Here is an 18,295-nt window from a genome sequence, read left to right as displayed (position 1 = left end):
AGGATGGAATGTGGGAAAACTGCAAAAATGTAATGTGTCATAAAACTACTTAGTACAGAGGTGAGTTATACATTGGTTTCTAGATTTTGTTAAAGGATCAGAGCTAAGAACTAAGAAATAGAGCAGTCATTTTATGAAAAATGTTCTCTCAACAGCAACCTGTTCTTTCTGCCCTTACCAGTTTCCTATAGGAGTTTATTTTAGTGCATAATGGATGTTTGATTTCCCTCACTTGAAATAACATGTTTGTCACCTGCAATTCTCATTGTGCACATCTTTAAAAAGATCATATTTGCAATGGTATTAATATATCATTAATTAATATACCTTCAGTGTTTAAGGAGTCAAATTAGGATTTAGGCTCCTAAATATATTTGTAGAATATGCCCTAATTTCTTAAAATAAACCAAAGACAATTTACTGATAAAGCAGTGGTGGTAATGATGGTGAAGATTATGATAATAATAATGATGATGATGATGATGATGATGATGATGATGATGATAATAATAATAATAATATTGTGAATGTCAAAGAACAGTATAAACATTGTTTTCTATCACCCGAGGAAACAAAGTTACATTAGAAAATATGGTTGTTCATTTTGATTTTCTAAAAAGGTATTTAATCAAAGCTGCCAGAACAGCAGATTTTAATAATAAAGGAAAAGATGAGTCATCGAATAGAATCATAGAATTGTTTAGGTTGGAAAAGACCTTAAGATCATCCAGTCCAACCATTAACCTAACACTACCAAGTCCGCCACTAAACCAGTTAAGGGTAGAGTAATAATTAATTTCATGTTTCCTGGCTTGGTGGCTGGATTATTTTTTAATGAAAGTAAAACCAGGAATCACTAAGGTTCAAAAGGACCTCTAAGATCACCTGTCCAACCGTCAACCCAACACCACCATGCCTACTAAACCATGTCCCAGAGTACCACATCTACTGTTTTTTGAACACCTCCAGGGATGGTGACTCCATCACCTCTCTGGGCAGCCTGTTCCAATGCTTATTAACCCTATCCGTGAATAAATTTTTCCTAATATCCAATCTAAACCTCCCCTGACACAATTTGAGGCCATTTCCTTTTGTCCTATCACTAGTTACTTGGGAGAAGAGACCAACACTCACTTCGCTACAACCTCCTTTCAGGTAGTTGTAGAGAGCAATAAGGTCTCCCCTCAGCCTCCTCTTCTCCAGGCTAAACAACCCCAGTTCCCTCAGATGCTCCTCATAAGACTTGTTCACCAGACCCTTCACCAGCTTCATTGCCCTTCTTTGGACACACTCCAGCACCTCAATGTCCTTCTTGTAGTGAGGGGCCCAAAACTGAACACAGTATTTGAGGTGTGGCCTCATCAGTACCGAGTACAGAGGAACGGTCACTTCCCTGCTCCTGCTGGCCACACTATTCCTGATACAAGCCAGGATGCTGTTGGCCTTCTTGGCCACCTAGCTCATGTTCAGCCGGCTGTCGACCAACACCCCCCAGGTCCTTTTCCGCCAGGCAGCTTCGCAGCCACTCTTCCCCAAGCCTGTAGCGTTGCATGGGGTTGTTGTGACCCAAGTGCAGCACCCGGCACTTGGCCTTGTTGAATCTTGTACAATTGACCTTGGCCCATCGGTCCAGCCTGTCCAGGTCCCTCTGCAGGGCCTTCCCACCCTCGACTAGATCAACACTCCCACCCAACTTGGTGTCATCTGCAAACTTACTGAGGGTGTACTCAATCCCCTCATCCAGATAGTTGATATATATATTAAACAAGGCTGGCCCCAAAACTGAGACCTGGGGAGCACCACTTATGACCAGTTGCCACCTGGATTTAATTCCATTCACCACAACCCTCTGGGCTCGGCCACCCAGCCAGTTTTTTATCCAGCAAAGAGTATGCCCATGCAAGCCATGAGCCACCAGCTTCCCTAGGAGAATACTGTGGGAGACGGTGTCAAAGGCTTTACTGAAGTCCAGGTAAATGACATCCACAGCCTTTCCATCATCCACTAGGTGGGTCACCAGGTCATAGAAGGAGATCAGGTTGGTCAAGCAGGACCTGCCTTTCATAAACCCATGCTGACTGGGTCTGATCCCCTGGCTGACCTGCACATGCTTGTTGAGCGTACCCAAGATGAACCGCTCCATAATCTTCACCAGTACTGAGGTCAGGCTGACAGGCCTGTAGTTCCCCGGATCCTATTTCTGGCACTTCTTGTACATGGGCGTCACATTGGCAAGCCTCCAGTCATCTGGGACCTCCCCGGTTAGCCAGGACTGCTGATAGATGATGGAGGGTGGCTTGGGAACTCCTCTGCCAGCTCCCTCAGTACTCTCAGGTGGATCCCATCTGACCGCATAGGCTTGTGAGTGTCCAGGTGGCATAGCAGGTCGTTAACTGCTTCCTCCTGGATTTTGGGGGCTTCATGCTGCTCCCTGTCCCTGTCTTCCAGCTCAGGGGGCTGAATACCCTGGGGATAACTGGTCTGGCTATTAAACACAGAGGCAAAGAAGGCATTAAGTACCTCAGCCTTTTCCTCATCCTTGGTGGCAATGTTACTCCCCATACAATAAAGGATGGAGATTCTCCTTGGCTCCCTTTTTGTTGTTAATGTATTTGTAGAAACTTTTTTTATTATCTCTTACAACAGTGGCCAGATCGAGTTCTAGCTGGGCTTTTGCTTTTCTAATTTTCTCTCTGCACGACCTGACGAGATGCCTGTATTCTTCTTGAGTTTCCTGCCCCTTCTTCCAAAAGTGGTAAATTCTCGTTTTGTGCCTGAGTCCCAGCAAAAGCTCCCTGTTCAGCCAGGCCGGTCATCTTCCCCACCCGTTCATCTTTCAGCACATGGGGACAGGCTGCTCCTGTGCCTTTAAGACCCTTCTTGAAGAATGCCCAGCCTTCCTGGACCCCTTTGCCCTTCAGGACTGTCTCCCAAGGGACTTTCCCAACCAGCGTCCTGAACAGGCCAAAGTCCACCCTCTGGAAGTCCATGGTAACAGTTTTGCTGGCCCCTCTTCGTCGAGAATTGAGAACTCTATCATATCATGGTTGCTAAGCCCAAAATGGCCTCTATGACATTTCCCACGACTCCTTCTCTGTTTGTAAACAGAAGGTCAAGCAAGACACCTCCCCTTGTAGGCTCACTTACCAGCTGTGTCAGGGAGTTATCTTCCACACACTCCAGGAACCTTCTAGCCTGTTTCCTCTCTGTTGTGTTTTATTTCCAGCAGATGTCCAGTAAGTTGAAGTCCCCAAGGAGAACAAGGGCTAGCGATTGTGAGGCTTCTGCCAGCCACTTATACAATGCTTCATCTACCTCTTCATCCTGGTTGGGTGGTCTATAACAGACTCCCAGCAGGATATCTGCCTTGTTGGCCTTCCCCCTTATCCTCACCCATAAGCACTCAACCTTATAATCACAATCCTTGAGCTCTATACAATCGAAACACTCCCTAACATACAGAGCCATCCCACCACCTCTCCTTCCATGCCTATCCCTTCTGAACAGCTTATAGCCATCCAGTGCAGCACTCCAGTCATGAGAGTCATCCTACCATGTTTTTGTGATGGTGACTAAGTCATAGCTATGCTGCTGCACAAGGGCTTCCAGCTCCTCCTGTTTGTTGCCCATGCTGCGTGCTTTGGTGCATTGGTGTAGATGCATTTGAGCTGGGCTATCGATTTCACCCCCAATGTTGCCATGTCACCCATGCCACATGTTCCTCTCTAGAAAGCCTGGTTATATCCCCTTCCCCCTTCAAACCTAGTTTAAAGCCCTCTTGATGAGCCCTGCCAACTCATGAGCGAGAACCCTTTTCTCCCTCGGAGATAGCTGAACTCCATCTGTCACCAGCAGGCCCAGTGCTGTGTAAACCTCTCCATGATCAAAAAAACCAAAATTCCACCAATGGCACCAGCCTCTGAGCCACATGTTAATCAGCTGAACTTTCCTGTTTCTTTCAGTATTCTTCCCTGCTGCTGACAGGACTGAGGAAAACACTACCTGTGCTCCTTGATCCTTCAACCAATCATCCCAGTGCCCTGAAGTCCCTTTTGATTGCTTTAGGATTTGTCTCCGCAACTTCATCTTAGTCTTAGTGTTACATCTATTAATTACTGTCCTGGTTTCGGCTGGGATAGAGGAAGCGTGCTGGGCCCATAACCCAGAGGTCGATGGATCGAAACCATCCTCTGCTACCAATACACACACGGGGCGCCCTGTGGTTTTACCTGCATGATTATGGAGAGGACATGAGAAAGTGGGATGGAAAACCCACCTCAACCTTAGAGGCACGGGTGCGTGAGTTGCAAGGAAAAACTATTAGAAAAGGCGGTTCTCCCAGGAAAATTGCAGCTCCGGTTTCCAGTGAGCAGTTCCCGAGACAGAGTAAGAGGGCTAATTTTACTTCCGACCTTGATCAGGGGACTTTTGATTCACATTTACAGGAAGTGAACAGCGAATACTGTGACCAGTGTTAGAGGGGCCCTGCCTCCAGCCAGGTGGAGGAAAGGGACAACCGGGTTTACTGGACTGTGTGGATTCGATGGCCTGGAACGTCAGACCCACAGGAGTATAAGGCTCTAGTGGACACTGGTGCACAGTGCACGCTAATGCCATCAAACTATAGAGGGGCAGAACCCATTTGTATTTCTGGAGTGACGGGGGATCCCAACAGCTAACTGTAGTGGAAGCTGAAGTGAGCCTAACTGGGATAGAGTTAATTTTCTTCCTAGCAGCAGGCATAGTGCTGTGTTTTGGATTTAGTAGGAGAAGAACGTTGATAACATGCTGATGTTTTTAGTTGTTGCTGAGTACTGCTTATGCTAGTCAAGGACTTTTTCAGCTTCCCATGCTCTGCCAGGCGCACAAGAAACTGGGAGGGGGCACAGCCAGAATAGTTGATCCAAACTGACCAAAGGGCTATTCCATACCATATGACGTCATGCTCAGTATATAAACTGGGGGGGGGTGGCCGGGGAGCAGCGATCGCTGCTCGGGAACTGTCTGGGTATCGGTCGGCGGGTGGTGAGCAATTGCATTGTGCATCACTTGCTTCGTGTATCATTATTATTATTATCATTATTATACTGTTACTATTAGCATTACTATTTTACTTTATTTCAATTATTAAACTGTTCTTATCTCAACCCAGGAGTGTTTCTCACTCTTACTCCTCCGATTCTCTCCCCCATCCCATCGGGGTAGGGGGAGTGAGCGAGCGGCTGCGTGGTGCTTAGTTGCTGGCTGGGGCTAAACCACGACAATTACCTATTAAATATTTTTTCTGATGTCCATTTCACTGCACAGTTAGTCAGCTTGCAACATAGAAAACTTTGCTAGTGAAGTTTGCATCTTTCTACTACCTGTTGGTACAATATTAAGGGATCACTACCAAAGGGACATTTAAGCCCATTGTTTATTCATGAGTCATAAATGTTCAGCTTGGATGACAAGAACTATCAAGCATCTGGAAATAATGCCCAGGGTCTTCTGGAGGAAGAGCTATGACTTCTGAAACAATCTTTCTTGATTCTCAGTCATTCATGATGCAACATGAAATGTTCTGTGTCAGATTATCCTTCCTCTTTTCATAAGTTTCTTCAGAAAAAAAAAAAAAAATATTTTTGCAGTTTTTCATTTGGTTCCCCTAACTAAAATTAAATTGCCACAATGTAAAACATAAAATGAAAAAAAAAAGTAGTTTGTGTAATACTACACCTTACTAGCGCATGAAAAATCATGGTATAAAAGAGAAGAATAAACACTAAAATCTATCAGTTATACGTTTGCTCTCATGAAAGAAATGCAATTGTACAGATATGCACATCTCAGAAAAGCAAATCTGTCTTTTCACAAGCCTAGCAAGAATGTATCAGATATAGAACTAAAATGGTTTTATATTACTATATTTTCCTGTATATAGCCTACTACTCAGATAACCCACACCTCTTTTTGAAAATAAATTCTCATACAACCCACACCCTCAGATAACCTACAACTGTCTCCTTCTTTTCCTTCCAAGGCATCTACGTATCTAGCAAATTCCCCTGGAGGCTTCCTGTTGTGGCGGAAAAAAAACAGGGAGAGAAAGTAATAGAGGTAAAGAAGATGATGGGTTTTAAAAGGAAAAAGAATAATTTGTGGTGAATCGGAGGCTTAGGGAGGACCAGGAGAGAAGGAAATCTGAAGCCAGTTTTTCATAATATTACCAGCACTTACAGACAACCCTAATTCTGACAATGACAGGTGGGACTTCTGTTTTGTTATTATTATTATTTTTAACAGCTTATCCATGGGTTCTAGCACCTGAAAATACAGAACTTCTTTTCCAGCTACACTGTGTTTCAAACTTCAGTCACACTTTCAAACCTGAAGGTGAAACAGATCATCTAAGTACACTGTCATATTTCCTAACACAAAATCAAATAAAAATCCTACTATAATTAGTCAAAGAAAATATTAAATCCAAACACTGAAAGAAGACACCACCACCTTCTGTTGGCAGTGGAGCTCACAGGTATGAAGTAGACCATGGGTTAACACTGATTTATTCATTGTGTAGAGCATGTGCAAGGTCCAGTCCTATGACAACATGCAAAGCTGGAGGCAGGGGGATTTTCTTACCAAGCAAAATTGCTAACCCTTGGGAAACAGGGAGGTGTGGAGAAGAGAAAAGGAGAGGAAGTGGAAAGAGAGAGGGAGAGAAAGAAGGAGAGAAAGAAAGAGAGAAAGAGAGAAAGAGAGAAAGAGAGAAAGAGAGAAAGAAAGAAAGAAAGAAAGAAAGAAAGAAAGAAAGAAAGAAAGAAAGAAAGAAAGAAAGAAAGAAAGAAAGAAAGAAAATTTTAATGAAACCATCAGTGCATGCAATAAAATGACATCCAGCGATGTTCCCCCCATAACCTTTTTCCCGTCCCTATGCATCCCCCATTATGTGCACTTCATGTTATCACTAGGCTACAAGTAAGCTCCTTCAGTTTCTTCTGTGCTTGGAAATGTATATAATAAGACAACATAAATGCCACAACAAATTGATAAATGGAATAACCATGAGAAAAACAGCCTGGAGCTTCTACCACAAGCTCTGAAAATTCATGGGTACATCTTAGTCTCTCCAAACTCAACTGAAGGTATTTGTTATGTGGCTGAATTTAAGCATTGTTTATGTACTGCCTATGTCTTATGTCAGCCTTACTTTACAGACTTACTGGTAAGTAAATGGTTGCTGTGTGTGAGCAATATAACTATTTATCTTTCAGACACTAAATTAAATGGTGCACTCTTCTATACAAATTTACATCAGTTCTAACCCCAGTAAAAGCAATGAGCTGACTTTTCTAGAAGGACAGATTTTGGCCTCTTCTTTTCTTTTATTTCTGGTTCAAAAGAGAAAGTTGCATGGCCTTCTCCATGCAGCAATAGTTTCTGGCATGTTGCTAGTCTACCAGGTACAGAAGAAACTCAAACTTGAAGCCAATGCATCAATAATCTCAAATGTCTTAATAATAAATGGATTCCAGAATTGGATCTATAACATCTACAACATATATAGTGGCGTGGAGGATTCTACATGGTTCAAATGATACCATGGCTAACAGAGTGATTTCAGTTCTGCTCAGAGAAGTGACCACAGTTGCTTGTAGTCATTCAAGACCTCTCATATATGATCAGTTTACAACTACAATGTTGTACATTCCAACTACCAACACTTCAGTCTGAATTTCCACATTTCAATATCCTCACAAACAATAAAGCTTCCAGAAGCCAAACCAGGTCTCTTGTTCCAGCTGTGCAAATCCATCAGCTATACTTGGGCAACTTAAATTGCCTTTAGTGGCAGTGTAATGTAAACAATTCTATTGCCAATGAACAAGAAAAAAGAAAAAAAAAAAAACAGAAAAACCAAAAAACCACACCAAGCCCAACGTCTCTTAGGCACATTGGCTGTGTATGGGTTAAATATTTTTCCTACTGATGCCAGAAGAGATGACTAAATAAATGGGGAATAGAAAGATTTCACTTTGATGTCACATATCTTATTAACTTGCTATAGAAAAGAACCAAATGAAATTAAACTACATTGGTTTTACAGTATAGGACTGAATTTCATTCTCAATATAGATAGCCAGCTTATTACACTATGTAGTATTTCCTCTGTATGTCTGCTGAAGAATCTCCAGCCAAGGATAATGCATCTGTACACTTCATGATACAAGAGGGTTTATTTCCAAGCTAATTAGAAGCCATGCATTATCCATTTAGTAACTGGCAATATATTTTTAATTATTATTTTGTAGTGGTGTATTCATTGTGATGGAAAATGTTGCTTTTTCTATAATAATGGAAAGGTTTGGGCTGTGTATGTATGATAATTACATTATTCCACTGTAATTTAACATTAGTTCAATGAACAGCATTACTGTCTTTGGACTCACTATTTGGATTTTATTGTTCAAGAACATGTCCATGTGGATATGAGAATGACAGAAGACTTTGATTTTATTGTATTGTCTTGCGAATACACCTACAAAAACTGTAGGTGTTTTTCTGCCTTGTGGTATCAACAGCCCTGAATTAGGCATCTAAAAATTAAAACCAATTCTTTCCCAGATGGGCATAAATAACCTTTGGGGTCCCCTATCCAGGGTGAATACTCTGAACTGTGATACACAATAGATTGTACATGTGGAGGATAAATGGGAGAGGGAAAGATAAATACAGTACTAGTAACTAACAGATTTCTTCAATGCCTAGTAACTTGACTAGTAAAAGCTTTAATGCTGAAAAATTTTAGAAAACCCAGGTACTGACCAAGAAGCCATGAAACTCTACATTTGGAATTTGCATGTCTTCCAAGCTAACTTCCTAATTACCTATCACAGAGTCAATACCTAAGCCCCTTCTGGATCTAGCTCTACGATTGACACCTACAAAGTGACTTGGCTACTCCAAGACTCCATGTCACAATGCCTGAGGGGATACCACAACTTAAGTTAAAATCCCTTGACTATACCTACACATCTCATAATGGGTATTTCTTCAACCTGTTCTTAAGCAAGTAAAGTTCTGAGGATTCACATACCAAGTATGAGGCAAATTCACAGTGGAATTCATAAAAGGTGGGGTAATGAAGAAGGAACTGTCAGAGACAGCTAGTAGTAGATTCTGAGACCAAGAGTGTGACTTAGCACACTGTCACTCTAGTCAATGCCTCCCTCCTTTTGAGTTTCCTAGATATTGTTCTTTTTCCCTGGAGGCAGATAACCAAACCACCAAAGCATTTCTTTCCAAAACTGAGCAGGAATAATTTGTTTCTTTTAAACTAGCGCTACTGTAAAATACATAATAGAAAACAGCTAATTTTTTGCTGTGGCACAAGGCAGAATAACATGGGCCTACAGCATCCCTCACTCCTCTGTCACCTCATAAGAATTTGTCAAAGCTATCCTTAAAAGATCAAGACAAATATTTCGTACCAACCTAAATCTCATAGCACTGAATTTTACATCTGTTGTTTCATTTCTATCCACGTGTGCAAAGTTTTTTTATATAATCAAGGATTGCTGACAGTTTTCCCTCTGCTCTTTTTTTCCTTGAGATGAAACAAGCCAAAAGCTTTCCATCTTTTCTCAAAGTACAAATTTCCTAGCAATTGAGACAATCTTATTGCAAACTAGTTTGTCCAGTCTGATTTTGTCTAGTCTGTGCATGTCTTTTGTGCAATACTCAAAACTACACACGTGATACCAGCTAAGGCTTTGTTTTCCAGTTCTGAGAAGGATGAAGGGACTACTCCACGTAGCTTTTTTTAGAAGCCAGTATTGTATTTGTTTTTCTGCAACTGTATGACATTGATGAGTTAGATTCAGTTTCTTATCTTTATCTGATCCCTCAGACTCTTTTGCCAGTGCTACTCATTAACCAGTCCTTCTCCATTCTGTCATTTCTGCTACAGATTATCCCAAAATGCATTACTTCCCTTGAACTGCATCCCGGTTTTTTTCTGTCACCCGATTTTGCAAAACCAATTTTGAATTCTAACACCATTCTCCAATGTACTTAAGAATGTCTAGGAGATTGATTTTAATTTCATGTTTAACAAGTACTTTTCACAGTGGCAGTCATTATAGAGGCACTGGTTATTACATGAAATACAGTAACCCAGGTGATTCTATATGCAGATGAAATATGGTATTACAAGTTTATCTCAAGGACAGGAAGTCCTCTTGCACTTTTCTTTTGAAGGCACTGTGGTGGTAATTTTTTTGTTTATTGTGGTAATTTGTGCAGAGTCCACTGTGATCTTTAGGTGACACAAATGGAAGGTGGGATTAGAGTCTAGGCCACTGCCAGAGTAAGGTACTTACAAGTAGGCCTGTATTCAGACCTTTCACCACCTGCAAAACCTAGGCTTTGAAAATCTATGCGTCTACTCTCCTTTCTCATGCCTGACCAGAGAATTTGACTTTTCACTTAAGTACTTCTCCTTGTACTTTGATGTCTGTGTCCTGCAGTTATAGTATTTACTGTAGATGTCAGTTATCTTGAAGGGGAAAAAAAAGGAAGGGTACCTAGTTTAATTATGAGTAGATAGTTAATTTATTTGACCAGATATGCTGCACACCATTAATTATGTTATTGTTGTGTGCAAATCCATATTATTAAATATTCATTACTTCTAACAATTTACAGTGTGCTCAGCTTCATATTTCAGTATTACTCATCAACTGAACAATAAGAACTTGCTTACTTTAAGCTACAAACACTATATAAATAGCTACAACCATGACAATTCATTAATAGAGTAAGAGTTTCTGAACCATATGAAAATAAACAATAGCTGTTTCATGAAGGTAGCACCTGATGTGGAAGTATTCTTGACTTTGTAAGGCTGTGTCCTAAGCTGAAATTCCATTAATTTTTAAATAACAGGGTCCAATTATTTCCTGACTCCACTGAAGTCAGTGGAGCTAACTGTATATATCTGAATGTGGCAGAATTTGACTCCATTTGATGAAGCAATTTATATAAACACAGATTCTTTAGTGCTAGTCCAATACCATCATGGCAAATTCTTCACTGGCGCTTTCTATAGTCAGAAGAAATTAACACTGATAAGCAGTAATGCAGGTATTGATATGCCCACTATACAACAAAAACATTGGTTTGAACAAAGTGCAATATGAGAATCTGCCACAGCTGGAAGTTTGCCTTTGATGGTAAGTTCTTAAAATAAACATGAGAAAAGAAGCAGGTTTTTACTGTGACTGATAATGTATTTTTTCTGGATGCACTGCTAAACATAGCAATTGGAGTTAATAGGTAACTCATACCCATCCCCTCTAGTGCTAATTATCAATGGAGGAAAGAAAATAACTAATTTAGGCTAGTGTATTTGTCTTACTAACCATTACTAGTAGAACAAAGATGCCTAATTCAAAGAATTTTATGAAATAGCTGATGCCACACTTACCTCCATGTTTTCTAAATACAATGGCAATAAAATATAGTATATATGAATATGAATACTGTAAATAGTGACTATGAACATTATGTAAATCATAATACTGTAATGATAAATGTTGATTACTTGATCCTGCACAATAGCAGTAGCAGTGCCTTAGAAGCTATAGTAACAAAATGTTGCAAATAAATAACTGAATCAGTTGCAATAGGATTGATTTTAAGGTGAGACCTGGATATGAGATATTAATTAAGATAAACGCCCAAGAACCAGCTGAGATTCTTGTTTTGCCCACAGGAACAAAATGTAAGCAATCCAAAGCCTTGTTCCATGACCTCTGCATACACGTTACACAGCAATACCTTACCTAAGTATGGACTTAGCAGCTACAAATACCCTAGCAATTCTACAATTACTGTAAATGAGGGAACCCTCAATAAATTCAATGCTTTCAAGCAGGCACTTAAACCACATGCTAATTCAGTTACTTCACTTCTAAAAAAACATAAATCCTTCATAGCTCAGTATCTCTGCATCACATTGCAGTGAAGCTGGTAAGGCTAAATATTGAACAGAAATAAGATTGTTCTGTAACTGGTATTAATTTATTCAGGATAATCTGGTATTGTGCTCTTCCCTCAGATGGATTTTGTCTTGGGAATATCCTGATGGAGTTACATGAAGCAGGGAAGGCTTAGCTGCTGCACCCCAATAACCTCATATACTCTAATGAAACCTACAGAAAAGCAGGCTTTAGGTTCACAGTAAAGGTAGTTTTAGAAAGCTGAAAAGAAAAATGGCAGCAGGAATCTATTTCTCTAGTAAGATTTATTATCATTCCAAATATTAGGATCAGGTAAAAAAAATCTCTTCATGATCTCTGACATGACACTTTTTGAAGTACATCTTATTTTATAAATAGCTTACCTGACTCAGTTCAGCTTCAGTTCAGTTTTGTGGGTGTTTTCTTTTTCCACTAGAAACATAGGGTCTAGGGTGGAAAACAGTCTTTGAGTCATCACATCCAGTCACTTGCCATGGTTATGAACTCTATTACATAAAAAAAATTAGAAAACTCCCTCTCAAAATCAGTTTGATTTCTTTATCTCATTGCCCTAGCTAGAAATAATGCTACTTGTCTTAAGGTTAGAATCTTATTTCTGGACTGTCTTTATTAATGGGCATTCTACATCCCATACCTATTTTGTGACATGATCATACTTTTGCTTAAATAACTCTTTTCCCTTCTTTGTGTTGACTGACACAAAATATTTATAGAAGACAGTCTGTATCTTTTCAACCTACTTATTACTAGGTGGAATGTATTTTAGTTTACGCAGATTGTGCTTCTCATGACAATGCTAGCAGTAGCTTATCTACATGTTTTCAGTTTGAATTCTTTTTCCTGAGCATGAATAATCACAGCTTTAAGCATTATTCCAGATGAAGTTGTACCCAAGCTTTGTTGCATGATGTTAATATTTCTTCATCTCAAATGGATAAACCTCCGCTCATATGTTTTAAAGTAATACTTGTCTTTTTTGCAACCACATTATGATTAGCTCATATCCAGAACATCCAGAAAATGAAGTTTAATTCTGTGTTACTGAAAATCACCTAATTTTGACTGTTCCATTCCACCCTCCCCCCGCCCCCAGCTTTTTCTGCATAATTTTCTTTGGATTGACAGAGTCTCACAACATTTTGCTCTCTGCAGACTTGATTAGTACAATCTCAGTATTTTCTCTATATCACACATGAAAATATTAAATAAATTGAGCCCTTCAGCCCCAAGATCAATCCTTGCTTCTACCAGGGAATCCTGTCTTTTCATAGTTGTCCATTTAGGACAATTTCTGGTAGACTTTTCTGTAACCAGATCCTTAGCTACTTTACATTTCCTGTATTTCCCATCTCCTCCAGCTCTAGTTATTTTTCCATGTAGTTCTGCTTTGGGTTTGTTTTTTTTTTTGGTCTTTTAAAAGCTCTGAAAGGTTCACTAGGTTCCTCTCTGCAAAATATGACTTACTTAATCAAAAAGGTTAGTTTGGGAAAATCTGTCTTTGATGAATCAGTGTTTTATTCTATTCTGTTCTAATTTATTTTTAAATCCATAATTTAACTCACTTTTTCTTAAAATTTCTTACAATCTCACACTTTCTGACAGTAAGAATCTCAGAACCAGCATTGCAAAGCTTTCCTCCAGCCAAAGAATAACATAAAGAACCTAGAAGAGTATCTTTCTCCTTTAAAACTTTCCCTAATTTTTTTCCTGTGAAACATAATTGATCTTTCTATTCCGTTAATTCTCTTTTTTGCAAGACAAGCCATGATGTTCTTGATGTGCAACATTAACACAACACTTATTTGTATCTTTTCTGAAAAAGTGTGCCCTTGCATATCCCTGTACCAGCAATCTCTGCTCATCTCTTATGCTCACATTACCTGTATTATAACATTTCAGGTTCTGAACAATTGTTCTAATTTCTCTGTAATGGTTCCTTTTCATCTCTCTCTCTCTCTTTCTCTTTTTTTTTTTTTTACAGTGCCCTACAAACATCTGTTTGACCTACTGAAATATGAAAGATTAATTTGTCAGAAATGACAATAACAAAGAGACATAATTTGGAAGCAAATTCAGATTAACACATATAATTTCTTACCACAGCCTTCATCTGAGATGGAAAACACTGAGTTTCTGCAATCTACTGTATCCAAAAGGTATAATATTTTATACAGGATCAGATGAGTATTTTTGGGAGATTTAGTAATTGCTCTGTCATACCAAGCTTCCTACTCAGGCTTAGAATTTCTCAATATTTTCTTTTCCTCCTCCAAGAAATTCCTGGCAGAAGCAAACCCTAGATCTGTTGCTATGACTTAGTGCTGATCCATAACTCTGAAAGATTTCCCATGACAGTTTGCCAGTGAAAATATGTCAAAGCTTGGCTGTGTTGTCCACAAAGTATGGTCAGAAATTACAGCAAAAGGAATTTTTTTTCACTTTGTAATGCATAAACATTTTAATATACTTATTACTTACTATACTTGAGTGATATGATATCTTGATCAGAGAGAACATTTTAATTAAAAGTAAAAGCCATTATTATTATTATTAATTATTATTATTTCCCCTAACTTTATATTGCTAATTGTTACAGAAATTATGAACACATATAGAATGTTATGCAAAAGTTTTGTCTATTATTCTCATCATTTGTTTGAACTGTATAATAATTTTTGGAGAAAGAACCATCTCAAAATAGTTTTATTTCATGAAAGTACTTCAATTTTCATTGGTAGAGGAAATCTATTTTCTTTCTATTATTAAAAATTTTAAATTGATAAGCAAGTCTGGCTGTAGTCAAGCTTTCTAATCTACAGCAATAATCACAATCATTAGTATCTAGCGCTTCGTAAATATCCCTTTAAGATACTATTTGATATGCCAGATAGACTTGTGGGAAACAATTGGGATACTACTGCTTCAAAAACAGCTAAAGGTATTACAATAAATTTGCTTCTCTGGGATGCTGAATAGGAAACCTATGAGATGTTGAATAAGAAAACTGATACCACTGCTTATCTGTCCAAAAGCTAGTGGTGTTAGGAAGCCCAGTAATTGAAAAATGGATAGCACTGATATTTGAACCTTTTTATATAACCTTTGAAGTGTAAGCCTTTTGGGGAATAAATTGCTTTTTGTAACAAGAACAATGTCAGATCCCATATTTAGAAACAATGCACTTAATTCATTTTCAGACAGAGAAACTCATGTTTTCTTGTTGGGAAAAACATTGCAAAATGGATTAAGCTTCACCCTGGAGAGATGATAACCTAATATAAATAACTGCAGGCTGATCTTTATTAGTTACTGAACAAATATTGCCAAATAGGACAGGCGACCTTCAATGATGATTGATCTAGGATAAGTCATCAACAGCCTTGTCTCCAGAGAGTAACTTTGGGGCATTTTGGAATTGTACTGCTCTTCTTATTTCAGGGTTGGCACTAACACTGAGTAAGAGTAAGTACATCTTCTTTAATAGCAAGGTTTAAAGCTAATACGGTGGCAGAGTAATGGCAACTTATTCTGTGGTGGGCAACTGCTAAGTATCTGCTAGAGCTAATCAAACAGGATTGGGTCTTTGTTGGAGACCTGAATCAGCCACAGCTTCACATGTTCACAGTAGACAGCCTAAACCCTGCTTTTTATAACCACTGTGAGTGTGAATGTTCCGTTTTGTTTTGTTTTTTTTAAACTGACACTAGATGAGTGAAGCATTATCATTATTTAAATGTCTACATATCACAGTGCACCAGAACTGGCATCACATGAATTGAAATATTATTGATTAATTTTGTAACTATTCTTTCCTCAGATTTTTGCTATTCTTTGCTCAGATTTTCGTTTTTACCCAGGAAGCAAAATTTCCTGGGTTTGAAAGTCAAGCCTCAGATATAATTGTAGCCATATTGATTTGAAAAGCTATTGCGTTCCAGTGAGGATCAGTAAGAAGTCCTGTTTACAAACAGTCTTTAATTATATTTTCTGTAATAATATTAACTGATAAACAATATTGATACTATGACGAAGTGACACAAAACACTACTTGAGAACTCATACAAAAGAGCTATAATGATTATGTATAGAAATGACCGAAGAAAATGAAAAGAGTAAACATCTACCAGTGGAACTGGGGAGCATATAGCAAGTGCTAATAAACAAAGATTCAAATCAAAACAACAAATCTTGAGTATTAGCTACACAAAGACAGAGAATGCTGGATTAGTGGTTTTATCACACACAAGTACTTTCAATATTTGCATGAATAAGCCATACACAGCTTATCTGTGCAAAAGACATTTTGAAACCTGATGATCCCTGGTCAGCTGATGCATTACTAGACAACCTTCAATGGACTGTGGTTTTCTACATACTGAGGATTAATTTAAAGGCAGAGAGTTATATTCTTAGGAATCCTTGCTTATGGGAGTGAGATTTGATAGTTGGAAGAAGGAAAAATCAGCGTTATTAGCTCTAATTACAAAGTGCCTCTGTATAAAAATAACACATCCCCGTATTGTTGAAGTACTCTCTACTCACACAGCACTAGGCATGTTCACAGTTTTGTGAAGCTGGAGAGTGGCAGCAAAAAATTTGTTTTCCAGAAAGTATTATGGTACTGATCTGGGAATCTTTATGCTCTCTTCTAATTTGAAGGCTTTGATTTTGTTTCAGTGAGTAAAGAGCAATTTTGGATCCTTCTGGCATCAACACTTGCAGGCCTATTTCCTTTCATCAGTTAACCTCTTAATACTTTTCTACATTGTTGAGGTCATAAAACTTTTTCTCTTTGATTTTTTTTCTCCTTTATGAAATAATTATTTTTCTTTTTAGGCTTGCAAAGTGACAGAACTAGGCTTTAGTTGTTGCTGTTTTAAAAATCTAATTGTTTCTTCATACTCTGATATGAAATACAGTGTAAGAACCTTCAGTAATGTTTCTCTCACGTAATGTATGAATTATCCACAGAAGATGGAACACTACAAAGACAAGATTATTTGCCTGGTGGTAATAAAGAAAAATATTTCCAGTAGACGTTATTACTTTTAATGCAAAAAAAAAACCCTAGGACGTAGGAATTCTGAAGTAAGTAGCTTAATAATACCTCTTCCAGTGCGAAATTCATGCCTGGTGTTATTCCACCAATTAACTTATAAATTTCTACATGACAGCTATGACTAAAACTATTTCCTAAGTTAAAGAAGCAGTTTGGGGTGTTTTGTGTATCTTTCTTATATATTTGTTTAGCAAGAGACCTTTAAAACCTCCAAATCTGTTTACATAATTTCTCCTCCATCCAGTATTTTCTCCATGTCTTCCTTAATAAATATTCAGCCCATTGGTTTTGATTAGTATCCTTTTTTCCTTTTACATGCACTGCTTTATATTCCATGTTGTCTTTTGTGTACTAGTACCATCAGTGCTCTTCTACATTGTCTTCGTGCTTTAGACATGAGTGTGCCATATGAATCCCTCACTATGTTTGCTTGCTTCTTCAAGAAGTGTTATTGTGAAGTTAGTGAAAAAGGTCAGGGTGATTATTTACTGGGAACAATTGAATCTGTTGGAACTTTATTGCTTTTCTCTAAGAAATCTGACTTATTTATGACATAAGGCATTTTAGGGCACCTGATAGGACTTACTTCTTTTTTTATGATACTTCTGCCTTTGTGTAAAATTGTGCTATAAATGATATTGACAGTGTCATACAGTACTACTGTATTGTTTTTAAGTTGCATTGTTTCAGCAATTTATAGTCAAACAAACCAAAGTTGTGACTGTCTGCCCTACTTGCAAAGTTGCAGGGACTTGTCTTAAATTTTTCAATACATGTTAGAGAAACTTTTAGCAGATGAAAGTTTAGCATAGCTCAAGGAAAGGTGCACTTTTTCTTCTGGCTTGAATCCATAGCTCTTAAAATACATGTAATATAGACAGGCGTATAACTGTGTAGGGATAGTCTTATGATTGGGATATTTTTCTTAATAGACCAAGTAGACAAGCCCGTTTGTCACACTACCCCAAAGAGTTGCCTAACAAGTGCAATAAACTAGACACAATTCTCAAAAAAGAGAGTTGAGAACATCTGAATTGTCCACTCCATAAGAGATACTAGATAAAAAGTAGAGGCTGGTTTTCTGACCCCAGAAGAAATAATCAGGTAACAGCTACTCGGAGGTTACTCGAAAGGATAATTTGTAGTGCCTCTGGAGGCAGTAATGAGGTAAAAGGGTCCTTTAAGGCTCTGTTGGTCAGATTCTCTTCTG

The sequence above is a fragment of the Pelecanus crispus genome, chromosome 2 (genome assembly GCF_030463565.1).
Source record: "Pelecanus crispus isolate bPelCri1 chromosome 2, bPelCri1.pri, whole genome shotgun sequence".
NCBI classification, from domain to species: Eukaryota; Metazoa; Chordata; class Aves; order Pelecaniformes; family Pelecanidae; genus Pelecanus; species Pelecanus crispus.
Note: the sequence above shows the minus strand (reverse complement) of the source record.